The 14,594-nt window shown below is 40.7% G+C and overlaps 1 protein-coding gene and 1 long non-coding RNA gene across 2 annotated transcripts in view; both read right to left on the reverse strand.

The window, feature by feature from the left end:
* FBXO36 (F-box protein 36) overlaps window positions 1-14,594 on the reverse strand; it is an 85,578-nt gene that overhangs the window by 37,548 nt on the left and 33,436 nt on the right. The gene's annotated exons all lie outside the window — the stretch shown is intronic.
* The window catches only part of LOC124228746 (uncharacterized), a 28,136-nt gene continuing 18,386 nt past the window's right edge, over window positions 4,845-14,594 (reverse strand). Inside the window, exon 2 of the long non-coding RNA XR_006885774.1 lies at window positions 4,845-5,375. This is a non-coding gene — a long non-coding RNA (uncharacterized LOC124228746). The remainder of the gene's footprint in view (window positions 5,376-14,594) is intronic.

The following is a 14,594-nucleotide window of genomic DNA, read 5'->3' on the forward strand; positions in this document are numbered from 1 at the left end:
CCGTGGCCTTTGAGCTGCACAACCCCCTCCTTCCTCCTCACTCCTTTCCCCTTGCCTGAAGGCCGGAGCCTCAGCTAGCTCTCCTCTCCTTCTAGAGCGGCCTTCCCCTGGCCTGTTACCTCTTGAGGCCCTTCTCCCTACCTGCTCCCTCGCCACTCCCCTTCCCTGAAGTCTGAAAGATAACTGAACTCGCAGGAGAGTAGAGACTTTACACCATCTTACCTAACGCCCTGCCTAAGAGAAAGCAGGTCTTCAATAAATGCTTGTTGAGTGAATTAAAGGGTGCTTTTCATTCAGATTTGGTTCCTAATCACTATAGGGGCTGAGAAAAAAATACAGACCGAAGTTACAAGACTCCACAATCTCACAAAATCATAGCAGCTGACTCCTGTCAGAAAATCCCTCATCTTGCCACTTTGGACTTTCCTGAGCATGAGGCTCACCAAAATCGTCCTCTTCAGCATCTTCCTGCACCAACTCCATGGAGGTGAGGGCAGATCCCTCTGACAGGGTTGTCATAACAAAATGCCACAGACTGGGGGCTTCAACAACAGAAGTGTATTTCCTCGCAGTTCTGGAGGCTGGAAGGCCAAGATCAAGTGTCAGCGGGTTTGGTTTCTGCTGAGGCCTCTCTCCTTGGCATGTGGATGGCTGCCTTCTTGCTCTGTCTGCATGTGGTCCTTCCTCTGTGCATGTACATCCCTGGTGTCTCTTCCTCTTCTTACAAGGACACTGGTCATATTGGATCAAGGCCTCACCCTTATGACCTTATTTAACCTTAATTACTTCTTGAAAGGCCCTACCCCCAAATACAGTTACACTGAGGGTTAGGGCTTCAGCATAAGAATTTGAGGGGCGCACAATTCACTCTATCACAGAAGGGTATCAAGGATCCAGCATTACAGTAGAAAGAGCAGGAATTTTGGAGTGAGACAGGCCTAGCTGGTTTATTTGGTCTCTCTGCACTTGTATTTTCCTTTTCATTGCCTTTCTGTTAAATATCACTAAAATTAATACGAAATATTATAAGTAATATTTCCTTTCTATTGAATGAAGGTGCCGGGAAGTCTGAATCTAATGCTACGCTCTTTATACCACATCATGTAGAACTTTGAGAACTAACTGGGAAGTCAGGAATAACTCAGTCCATCTCCGCAAGTCATACAGATGAGCAAAGCATCTCAAAGAAGTCACGTTAGAAGTGATAGGTCACCTTCCCTACAACCTAACTACTAGCTGTTAGATTACAACGACAGCCGGTCTCAGATTGAATTCTGCCACAACAAAGACATTTATCACCAAACAGACACCACGGGAGTCCAAAACAAACTTCTGGAAGCTCAGTGGAGCTCCCCACCTGACGTCCACGTGGGCGCTCTGCAAGAACCTCCCCAGGAAAGTTCCTCTTTGGGTCGAGTGCACCTATATTATAATGACATCATCAGCTACCCTTCTAGCCAGATCGAGCAACTAAATCCTTGGTTAAGTGGAGGATTCGGAACAAATGGAATTCTGTTCAGGGAGCTACTCCAAAAACGTGATGTTACCCAGCTCACTTCTCTCGTTGAAAAAAAGGCAGGGACGCTTGCTCCGTCTTACTTGTCAGCCTCATATCTTGCATGTCATTCATTTCATCAGTGAAAAATTATGTCTGACGTCCCTTATACTAATGAATGAACCCTCTGGTACTGATTTAGAAGGCAATATTTGAAGTGCTTGCCAGGACACTGACCCAAATGAACTTGCACATAGATACACATCCTCCTGGCTCCTCTGAGGTATTTGAAGTCAATTACTGAGAATCTAACACTTGCCTGAGGAAACATGGCTGGCTAAAACCAGAATCCAAGCCTCCTCACCCGAACTCATAAACACAGGGCTTGTTCAGAGGCACAAGCTTTCTTTACCTACGACCCTTACACTACAACCCCTCAGGCCACTGCTGCAGACAGTACACAGAAACGGAACACTCCGAATCACAACCTAGCCTTGGCAGGACTCGATTATGTTCCACATACCGTACTTATTAAAACAGAAAAATATAAAACAGAAAATACATTTTCTACCACTTATTGTCTCTCAGGTTGGTAAAGATTTTTTTGTAAGCGACAAAACCCAAAATTGGTGAGGACAAGGAAAAATAGGAATCCTTAATAATCATTGAAAGGCGTGTAAATTGGTTTGGCAATACCTGTCAAAAATCTTAAGGTCATTCATGCCCTTTGACCCGGATATTCTATTTCTAAGAATTTATTCTAAGGAATTTATCAGAGACGTGTACAACGTTTTTCTCATAAGAACGTTTGTCAGAGGTTAATTATAATAATGCAAAATCAGAACCACCTAACGGTCCAATAGTTGGGACTGGTTAAATAATTATGGCACATTTGGATGATGGAATACTCTGCAGCCAATAATTTATGAAAAAATAATTAACAACACAGAACATTAACGATCATTTGTTAAAAGACTCAAAAGTGTATACACCACTGATCCAAATATTGAAAGAAAATATTTATATATGCAGGGGGAAGCCGCTTCAGCCTGGCAGTACATGCGACTGTTTCATATGACAGACAGAGCCACGATGTATTCCCCAGATATTTGTGAATTGGGTGCTATTATGACATTAGCTTATCTTAAGTCATATATACATATAAAGTATTGTTATATATCTATTACTATTTTGAAAACCTTAAAATCTATAAATACTGTTTTAAACATCTTGCTCTGATGAACTGTGAATGTTTTGTGATGACTATGCCTGCAAGAAACACTACAGAAGAGCTTCCCACGGCTTTTGCGAGACTGTTCGGATCTGGCTGCAGTGTGGGTTTCACTGTGCTTTCCCCAGGTTTTGTGAATCTTCCAACCACCTGTGAGCCATGCATGACTATCTTTTTACAGATGAAGAAACCAACTGCGGACTAGTTAGATAACTTGTACCAGCTCCTCTCGCCCAGGCAGCAGCTGACCTTGCAAGCCTAGTTCTTTGTTATTGCCTCATACTGGCTCCAGGAAGGATGGGCAGTCGGCCTCGTTATAGGATAGGCACCGTTATTTGGCATCTTAACAGAGATCATGTAACCACTGGCAGAATTCTTTAAAAAATTTTATTTATATTTAGCATATTTTTAGATTTCTTATATATTTCCAGTAAATCTTTGTAAGAAACTTGAAAATTGAGCTTACTTTTAAAAGAGAAGTTTAAGATTTCTCAGTAATCCTCCTGGCATCTCTTCTGCACAAATTATTAAGTCAAAATGATGAGGCATTTATCATTCACACAGTGAAGGCCCCTAAAGCTTAGGTCCTTTTCCCTCCTGGGACAGCAACTCACTAGGCAGCCCTTAAAGGGGCACTGGGAAAAAGCCGGTCCAGTTGGGCAGCTCAGCATTTGACAATATTTGGGCAACACACACCCCCATCCACCCCGGCCCCCTGCCCCGTGCTACTTCCACCACTACCCCCAGGTGAAAAATCCTGCTATTGGGATAAAAAGCAGAGGCTCTTGGGCCAGCCCCAGCAGGCTAGTGGTTAAGTTCGGTGCTTTCCACTTCAGTGGCCCTGGTTTGGTTCCCACTCGTCTGTCAGTGGCCATGCTGTGGCGGCAGCTCACATACAAAACAGAGGAAAATTGGCAGTAGACATTAGCTCAGGGCAAATCTTCCTCATGAAAAAAGAAAAGCAGACACTCTAGTGTTAGACAGGTCTGGGTTTAATCCTGGGTCTCTGCGCAAATTTCTTAATCTCTTTTGGCCTCAGTTTCCTCATCTTCAAAATGGAAAGAATGATGATGCCCATCTCACCGAATTTTGCAGGGAGGACATGACATAAATCCAAAGTGCCCTGGATGATGCTAGACCCACGGAGCATGCTCCACAGAGGTAGGTCCTTGCCTCTTTCCTTCTCCCTTTCCCTCATGTTCACTCACTGTATTCATAACAACAAACTCAGCCCCAAATACCAAGAGATCAGAACCATATCTTTCTTCTCAGTTATCTGACAATATTCAATTATACTTCATCAAGTTCTGCTTTTTCCATCATATTCTTCGAAGATATTTATTTCAGCTTTTCACTCTGACTTGGTTTTTGATTTTTCCAATTATTATGAATTGCATACTCTTTGCTATCAGTATTTCCTCAACAGCATCATTAAGAAGAGTCATCTCTCTGTCTGGTTAATAAACAAAGCTGCTCATCAAGGATTAGAGGGACTTGCCAGCTACCCCCTACTAAACAGGGCATTCTGAATCTTTCTAAGCATCTGTCTAGGAATCACGTGTGTAATTTAGCACACAACTGTTTCTGCTTTCTCCCGCAGACCATTGTTATTCTAGCAGATCAAATTTCTCCCTCTTTTGGAAATCACATATAATTAGGGGATTTCACACGGTGGGCTTGAGATACTGTGTCATGGAGAGTTTATGAAATTACAGCTTTTATTAGGTGGAGAAGGATTTTGTTACCTGAACAGCCTACTGAGAAACAGAGAAGCAAGGACTGCCAAGGTAAACTGCATGTAATTTTACCTTTCAATTTCACAAAGCTCTGGCGTTCCACAAGGTAGAAAGATGTTATTTTTTTTAATAAATTAAGAAGATAATTTATTTTATTTCACTGCATATTTAAACTATAAGCAATAATGATATGTTTTTGGTACAATTTACAACATCAAATTCATGTTCCTCTATTGATCCATGTTTGGCTCAATTTATCTAAACACGACAAAACTTAGAGTTTCAGCTACTGAAAATTTTAGTTTGGAATGGTAGTGATTTTTATACATTAGGAATAAAAGCAACATTACCAATAATGTTGAGTCTGAGGCTGACATGAGAATTGAATAAACAAGTTTTTAATAAGGGAGAACGGACTACACTGAAATGTTTCTTTCCTTCAATAATTCAGAAATGAAGTTGCCCTGGGTGAGTCAAATTAATCAACTTCAAACACAATGGATGTCATTAGGAATTGGTGGCAGACGTTGTCAGTTGCCACCCAGCATTCATTTGCCCACCTGCCCTTCCTCGATGAGCCCTGACTTGTCCAGGAGCCTCTCTCCTCTGCATAGCTCGTGCTCAGAGCATAGGCCTCATCCCCAGTTCCAGGGGGCAGGACATGATTGGTCTAAGCCATTTTTGATAGGTTTTCTGCCCCTCCAGTGATTTGGTATGGGAAGGGGCATGTGATAAAATTTTGGCCAGTGGAACAGCAGGAGAAGTCTGCAGGAGCTTCTGGGAAAGATTTTATCACTTATACGGAGAAACACAGCCCCTTTTTGGGTAGTGGCTGTTGTGCTTTGATGTGATAGCTGGAGTTGCTGCAGCCATTTCGTGACTCAGGGCATCAGCCGGAGGTGGCAGCAGTCACCTGGAGGAGACAGAAACAACAGGTTTTGGAGAGGAGGAGCCAGGGCACTGTCACTATGTCTGGATCCTCTTTTCCTTTGGATGCGTTTATGTGAAACAATGCCGTATTTCATCAGATCTAACATGTTATCTATTGTATGCCACAGCACTATTTTGTGTGCCACGTAAAAAGAAATGAAACTGTCCAGGACATTGAAACACAATGGTATTTTATCACTTATTTTATAGTTATTTAAAGACTGTTTCATTCTTCACTAGACATTATTTGTAGCAATTATATTACTTCATTAATTTTATAAATGATGTAAACAATTTATTAACCTTAATATAATAAATTTATATTACCCTTGTATATACCTAAAAAAGCAAAAATATAAGTGGAATAAATGGGTGAAAGTATCCTAAAACTTCCCCATATTCAGAGTTTGAGTCTGCTGGATCACCTCGTGAGTGAGCATCTTCAATGTTTCACTCAGAATCTTGTCCTCTGTGCCATCAAGAGCCTGGTGATAACAGCAGCGAGGTCCTGGGCTCTTAAGCCTGCTCTACAGTTATGCAGGGCTAGCACCCTTTCCATTTATACTTTGGGAAGGCTGCAAACATCTTGGATTCATCCCCACTCCCTCCCATTTGCAACCTGGATTAAAAATGTGCTCTCCTACAGCCTCCGGATTTTCTTCTGAGCTGCTGCTTTCATGCTTGTGCTTTCGAGTTGTTTTTGGTCTCTGGCTATTACGAATAAAGTTTCTATAAACACTTGTGGGCAGGTTTTTTGCCCTCTTTTACCCCATTTAAGTTATTAACCATCTTCTATTAGTTAACAGTTCTTTATAGTAAATTGTTCCTGGTAAAGTAACAGTATGGTTTCTGTCTCCTCATTGGACCTTGCTTGAGAGACTCAGTATGAATCTTTTTTTTTTTTTTTTTTTGAGGAAGATTAGCCCTGAGCTAACTACTGCCAATCCTCCTCTTTTTGCTGAGGAAGACTGGCCCTGAGCTAACATCCATGCCCATCTTCCTCTACTTTATATGTGCGATGCCAACCACAGCATGGCTTTTTGCCAAGCATTGCCATGTCCACACCCGGGATCCAAACCAGCGAACCCCGGGCCACCAAGAAGCAGAACATGTGAACTTAACCGCTGCGCCACAGGGCTGGCCCCCTCAGTGTGAATCTTTTGTCATCCATTATGCAGGGCACCAGGGGAGAGCTTTAAATCTGGGGATTCTTCATGTTAGGACATTTTCTTGTATAATTTTTTTCAGGAATTCTTTTTCCCTAGATATTGGACATCCTGGTCTAATTCCTTTATTATTATTTTTTTCCTATTGTCCATCTCTTACTTTTGCTTCTTTTTTTCTAGAAGACTGTCTCAATTTTATCTTCCAAGCCTTCTATTGAGTTTTTCATTTTTCTTATCATATTTTTATTTTCTAAAAGTTCTTTTTAATTTTCTGAGCGTTACCTTTTTATTGTGGGCCGTTCTTGTCTGATGGATACAACATCTCTCCGTATCCTTCTGAAGATATTACTGAAGAGTATTTTGTTTTGACTTCGTGCATTGTTTTTATTTTCTCTAAAATTATATTTCCTGCGTTTTGTTGTTGTTGTTGTTGTTGTTGATTTGCTTTGGCTTTCCTCAAAAGCCGCACATTCTGAGTTGTCCCTGTGTGATCAGGAGTGGGCTGCGGGGAGCTGACTGGGAGCACTGGCACTCGAGCAGCCCTTGTCCAGAGGAGGGCCTCCCTGTAGATGGATCTGCTAGGGCTCTTTGGTTGGAGGATCCCGACTATTAATATCTTGAGTTCTCTTTTCTTGGCCCGGTCTGATTCCACAGAGAAGAATCTTCCAGCTTTCTGCCTGGAGGAGATGAGCCTGGCTGCCTGCAGCATTCTTTGAGCCACTGGAAAGTTAGCGTGAGTCTCCCAGTTCAGTATGTGGATTTTCACTTAATCCAGTGCCACATTCAGCACTGAGTCCCTCTGTCTCCAGCAGCCTGGGGTCCTGAGCCCATAGTATCCCTACCTTAGCCATCCAGAGACCAAACTTCCAGTCTTCACCTGGAGGCAAAGCTGTTGCTGGTTGTGCAGAGGAGAGGAGAAGATGAAGAACAAGGGAGTTTTAACCACATCTGAAACAGAATTTCAACCATTCCTACTGTTTCCCAGTCCTTCTATATTCTCGCTTTCAAAAGAACCCATTTTCACCCATTCTTGAGCTGCCTTGCTCTGAGTTTCTGGGGTGCAAATCAGATCATGTCTTGTCTTCCCCACCACTAGCTGAGATTTCAGCTTTTTCAGGGCTGTTAAATCAGCTATCAGCAGGTCATGGGCTTTCTAGCATGCACAATTGCTGCCTTTGTCATCTTTCCATTCTCTTTGTCTTAGTGGATTTATGCTTTGGAAAAAACCTATAATTGGGGCCAGCCTGGTGGTATACTGGTCAAGTTCATGCACTCAGCTTTGGCAGCCCGGGGTTCACAGGTTCAGATCCTGGGCGTGGACCGACACACTGCTCATCAAGCCATGCTGTGGCGGTGACCCACATACAAAAATAGAGGAAGGTTGGCACAGACGTTAGCTCAGGGACAATCTTCCTCAAGCAGAAAAAGGAAGATTGGCAACAGACATTGGCTTAGGGCTGGTCTTCCTCACACACACACACAAATTGGAATCTTCTACATCTTTAAGTTTGTTTCAGCACAACTTTTTAAACACTTGGTTTGATTTTGTTAGAGTTGTAATTCTGTCTCTTTAGATTTTAGAGATGCTGGAGAAAATCAAATATATTAAATTCATGATATACATTGAAATGCTTAAGAAGATTTAATCAAGTTTGCAAATGGTATTTAAATTTAAAAGAATTTAATTTATTAGATTTATAAGTTTTGCAGCTTTAATTTATAACTTTGAATATAAATTTGATTAAGTTTGTAAACAGTCTTAAATGTTTAAGGGATTATAATTTGTTAAACATATAAGCTAATTAAACATTAATCAAAGAACAATGAAAATGAGTGTTTTTAAATTTAACACAAAATTACTTGATTTATAATTGAATTTACTAGATTCATAAGTTGTTTGAAAGTTTAAAGAGAAATAGGTCTTTAATTTCTAACTTTAATTGAATATTAACGATGAACACAAATTGTAATAAATTAAAAATATATGTAATAAATTAGAAATGATAAATAATTGCAAATAATTGTAAAATAGAGTTTCTTAAATCAGATGAAAAAGGTTGATTTAGGAATTTGAGAACCACTTGGTGGCCATTTGGGAAAAGGAAATTGATTCGTGTCACATCAGGATAAACTCCAAGTAGATTAAAGGTCTGCATGTAAAAAAATGAGACCATAAATTACTAGAAGGGAAAAAATGGTGAATTCTTTTATTATCTTTCTAACTACGTCTCAAAATCCCAAAACCATAAAAGAGAAGATTGCTAAGTTAAACTACATAAATACTATAAAAGAACCTCTTCATGGCAAAGTCTCCAAAGACCTATATGGAAATGTTTAAAGCAGCTTTGTTCATGAAAGCTCCAAATTGGAAACAACCAAAATATCCATCAACTGGCAAATGATAATTACATCCATATGACAAAATATTACTCAGCAATAAAAAGAACTGCTGATACCTGTAATAACATGGTTGAATCTCAACAACATTACACTAAGTGAAAGAAGCCAGAGATAAAAGGCCACACACTGTATGATTCCATTTAGGGCATGCTGGAAAAGGCAGAACAGAAATCAGGTCAAGGGTATCAGGGGTGGGGGTGGGAGAGGAAACTGACCACAAAGGGACATGAGAGAACTTTGTGGGTTGATGGAAATATTCAATATCTTTATTATGGTGGTGGTTATACATTTGTCAAATTCATGGAACCTAAAAAGGATGATTTTCACTATATTAAAAGTATAGCTCAAGAAGCCTGATTTTTTAAAAAACACATCGAAGTCAAAAGAAAATGATAAACTGGGAAAAACATTTGAAATTAATATTACAACAAAGGGCTAATCTCCCTAAAGAGTTTATAGAAAGAGAAGGAAGATCAACAAACTAATTTTAAAAATGAGCAAAAGACACAAAAACAAAGTTCACAGGAAAAAAAATTCACATAGTCCATAAACATATGAAAAGATGCTCAATTTCACTCATAATAATAGAAAAGCATATTAAAACCCTGAGACATCATTTCTCATCTATCCAGACTGGAAAAGTCAAGGGGCTCAAAATACGCTCTGTTAGGAAGGATGTTGGGAAACAGGCACTTTCATCATTGTGGTACAAAAGCTATGGAGGGAAATTTAGCATGATCTAAATAAAAAATTACAGATGGGAAGAAAAGGATGATTTATGTAATAAATTGTGTTGACATGATAAGCCATCCATGTAAAAGAAATAAACTTAAGATCCTACCTCCAACTGCATTCAAAAAATAATATCTAGGGGCCGGCTCAGGGGCACAGCGGTTAAGTGCACACGCTCCGTTTCAGCGGCCCAGGTTCGCCGGTTCGGATCCAGGGTGCGGACACGGCATTGCTTGGCAAGCCATGCTGTGGCAGGCGGCCCACATATAAAGTAGAGGAAGATGGGCATGGATGTTAGCTCAGGGCTGATCTTCCTCAAAATAAATAAATGAATAAATAAAATAAAAATAAAATAAAATCTAGATGGACTAATATGATAAATGCAGAAAGTAATACTGTAAAATTTTAGAAAAAAGTATTACTTTAAAAACAACAATAATAATAATATCATTTCATTTTAGAATATGGTTCAGGGGCCAGGGATAGCAACACACTAAGAATGATTATGCATGCTTTTAATACCATCCTTATTCTGTGGCTGAGATCTTGGAATCAGAATTCTAGAGGTGAGTGGTTAGAAGCTATTATTTTTACCTGATAATTCACTACAGAGGTGGTAGGTATTAGTTTTGCTTCCTCTCCTAGGTCTTGAGATCCAGAAATGTAAATTTATGCAATATTCTTTATAGAAAAACATTCTATTACCATAAATCAGAGGTCCTACAGAATTCATGATTACTGTCATTTTCTCCTTACCATGCATAAAGACTTGGACGCTTGCACCTCAGACACAATTTCACATTAGGCAGATTTTCTGAAAACAAAACTCGCACAAGATTTTGCACAAGGGAAGAAGCATACGTAAGAAAACTATACATACTGATGATAGCAATTTTTCCAAAAGAAAATCAGGGCAAAATCCAACATGAGTTCTTAGGATTCATGGGAAAAGAGTCATATAAGCAATAAGAAGACAAAGCGTTTGTCATACCAATGGATGGGATGGCACAAATGGGGCTTCAAGTGTGTCCAAGCAGGTGTTTGGACTCAAAGGGACATTCCAGCTCAAGGACTTACAAGCAGGGTGACCTTGGGCCAGTCTCATAATCTCTGTTTGCCTGGTCTTATCGCTCATATCTTCCGGGAGGACTAAAATGAAGTGATACATGTAAATGCATGTAGCAGAGTACCAGATACATTTTTATTTTTCTTTCCTATCAAATTATTATTGGAATTTGTTTACGTAACAGGTCAAGAATACAGAGCTAGTGCCTTAGGTTTGAAAGAAGCACAGATCCACTCTTGCAGCTGTAGCTGAAAAACTTGATGAAACCCACAATTTTCTAAGTCTGGAGACAGTGGGACCATTCCCAAATGTAGACAGACAGTATGAGTCAGGGCCACGACAGTTAAGTCTAACACACACTTTGCAAAGGCCTGGCCCCAAAACACTAAGGGTGTCCGCCAGATGGGTGTGCTAAAAATCTCAAAGAAATTCAAAGTACTCTACAAACAATAAGATCAAACAAAAAAAGGCTCTGAACACAGATGCAAGTGAAGCTTTTTTTTTTTTTTTTGGAATTAGTAGAATATTATCTTCTGGAACGATGCCTGGAAAAAGTAATACAATCTGGAACTGTCTCTCCAAAACTTTCCTGGATATGGCAGGAGAAGTGACTGAGCAGGTATGAAGGCCCAGGTGTCTATGGCTCCACTTCACAGAGCATATCTCGGGATGTCCCTGCCTCTGAACCTGTAAACTGCTTCCCCATAAAATTACTGTTGACAACTCGAAGGTGTCTGTGCTTTTGCTTCTGGTACAAAATAGCAATCTACTCATACAACATCTATTTTCAAAATTTTCCCCAAATTTCTCAGGCTCCAGTTAGAGGTAGCTCTGCCTGTGTTTAATTCCCCGGCAGGGAGTGAGGGAACATCAGAGCCAAATGGTGGAGAAGCTGACAGTTTCTCCCTTGTTTAGAGAAACATTTGCTATCAGAAACATGGCCTCTCTCTCTCTCTTTCCTTTCTCTCAACAGTGGGCACTAGTTACATTTACTCTTGTGACTTACCCACTCCCTAATACTGCCCTCTTTAAATGCATCCTCGGGTAGAGTCTGACCACTCAGAAGGAAGCCACTTCATTGTTTCATTTCTGTGCTTCTCTCAGGCTCTCTCCACATGTAATGTTCCCTCTTCCCCAGGGGCCCCTTTCTCTTGTTTGTAAAGTGAACACCTCCTACCAAATACTTAACATCTATGCCCTTTTCAGTGCTTATCTGCTGCTCAAAAGAATAACCACTAAAGGACTTTTGTTTCTGGGAATTAAAGATTTTTTAATTTTTAAATATATAAAAATTGGACATACTTTGTTAGTTTGTGTTATGGACTGAATTGTTTCCCTGCCGAAATTCCTATGTTGAAGCTCTAACCCCCAGTGTGACTGCGTTTAGGGACGGGGCCTTTCAAGAGGTAATGAAGTTAAATAGGTCATAAGGATGAGGCCCTGATCCAATATGACCAGTGTCCTTATAAGAAGAGGAAGAGACACCAGGGATGCCCATGAACAGAGGAAAGACCGTGTGAGGACATAGTGAGAAGACAGCTGTCTGCAAGCCAAGGAGAGAGGCCTCGGGAGAAAGCAAACCTGCCAACGCCTCAATCTGGGACTTCCGGCCCCCAAAACTACGAGAAAATGCCTGTCTGTTGTTTAAGCCAGCCAGTGGGTGGTGTTTCGCTGTGGCAGCCCTAGCAGACTAACACAACTCGCATAATGATAACGATAAAATAGTCACAGTTTTTAACTGAGTGCCTACTGTGTGCCCACCGTGTGCCATGTGCAGTGTGCCTTAGACTCTCTCCCATTTAATTCTTACAACAATCCCAGGACGTTAGTATCATTGTGCATTTCACAGATGAATAAACTAAGACTCAAGGAAGTTTAGAAAAATGTGCCCTAACTCATTCACTGCTCAGCGGGATTTGAATCCAGGTCTGTTTGACCCCAAACCTCTAAATCTGTTAAACATGTGAAACCTGTTGGACATGTTGCCTCACTGGAATGACAAAAAGCCTTAACTTTTCAATGTCCATGATAAGGGAAGGAAGCAGTGGTGTTTGTCATCCTAATGATGCTAATCCACAAATCCTTTATATTTGGCATTAGACGGGTTTTGTTCTTACACTTGATGGGGGTGTGACTGATGTCCTGAGAAGTCACAGTATTTCCTTCATTCCACATTCCACAAGCACACAGGGCATTGCATTGTTCTTGGCAAAACAAACCCCTGCTCCCATGGGGATTACATTCTATGGGGGAGGGGGGACGGAGGAGGGGAGGGATATGGACAATAAATAAAACAAGTAAATATATTTCATAGTGTGTAAGAATGTGATAAATGCTGTGAAGAAAAATAAACTAGGAAAAGAAGATAGGGAGAGCTGGATGGGGGATGAGGGTTCCATTTAAAATAGGGTGGCCAGGGCAAGTGTCATTTGAGCCCTTCAGAAGCCAGGTGAGGAGACACAGGAGTCCTTCCAAGCACACAGGTGATAAGCAGGATCCCCTCTTAGCATCTTACCCTAAAGCTGAGTTGCTCACTCGAGACAAATGGTACCTGTATTGCATATCATAACCCCAGGATTACATCTAATAGGCTTTCCTGCTAAATTGCAGACTATAAGGAAGAATAAGAGCAAAAAGCAATCACAAACACTTTCTTCAAATGCTTTGATATTCACTCATGCTTTTGTTTTCATGTCTGTATGCTTTCTACAGCCAGCTCCTTGAGAGCTCTCGTCTGGAGCATCCTGGTTGTGCAACTCAATGTTATCTGCCATGGAGAAGATGCTTGCAAACACGATAAGAAATTGGCATCTGGATGCTCAGCATCCTATCTCCCTGTCCAAGTAACATTTCTCATCATCACCCTAGTGAGTTATCCGGAAGTACCATGTTTTGATGGTAGCACCATGTATTTGCACATGCATTTCCACTGCCCAGAGTGTCCTCCACTGCCTTGTCCTCCTAAAAAACTCTTTCTTCAAGACTTAGTTTGAGTCACTTTTAGCGTATCACGACAGTCACTAAAAGCTCTTATTTGTCTGCCACTCAAATGACTTGCTGGCTTAACAAGCATTCTCCATTCTCTCTGCAAGACACTTAGCCCTCAATATATGATCCATTTTCCAAAATGATTGGAATCAAATCTTCAGTTTGTAGTCATGGTCACATCATCCACTTAATTACTGAGTCAACACATTTGTCAATCAAATGAATATTTGTTGTGTCCCTACTACTTGCAAGGCAGTCAGTCAGGCACCTGTCATGCACGGGAGGAGAGTGAAAAATTAACAATTAGTCTGGTTTAAGATCATATTTGTAGAGCCAGAATACGAATACTACAGAGTAATATAAAACAATTATTTATGTTGACTTGTAAAAGAAATACATGGCTTTACTTAGAATCTATATTGTTATACTAACATAGTAAATAAGACTCTCACTTCCCTGGGGCCAGTCCGGTGGCGCAGCGGTTAAGTGTGCACGTTCTGCTTCTTGGTGGCCCGGGGTTCACCGGTTTGGATCCCGGGTGCGGACATGGCACTGCTTGGCACGCCATGCTGTGGCAGGCATCCCACATATAAAGTAGAGGAAGATGGGCACAGATGTTAGCTCAGGGCCAGTCTTCCTCAGCAAAAAAGAGGAGGATTGGCAGCAGATGTTAGCTCAGGGCTAATCTTCCTCAAAAAAAAAAAAAAAGACTCTCACTTCCCTAACAAGGATATGCAAGAAATAAAACTTTTTCTATAAGGGAACATTAGAGCATTTTCATAGGTAATAAATGCCTGTTGTAACATGAACAAGGTAAACAGGGAAAAGCCTCTCTCTCCATCCCAATGCC

The sequence above is a fragment of the Equus quagga genome, chromosome 17 (assembly GCF_021613505.1).
Source record: "Equus quagga isolate Etosha38 chromosome 17, UCLA_HA_Equagga_1.0, whole genome shotgun sequence".
NCBI lineage: Eukaryota > Metazoa > Chordata > Mammalia > Perissodactyla > Equidae > Equus > Equus quagga.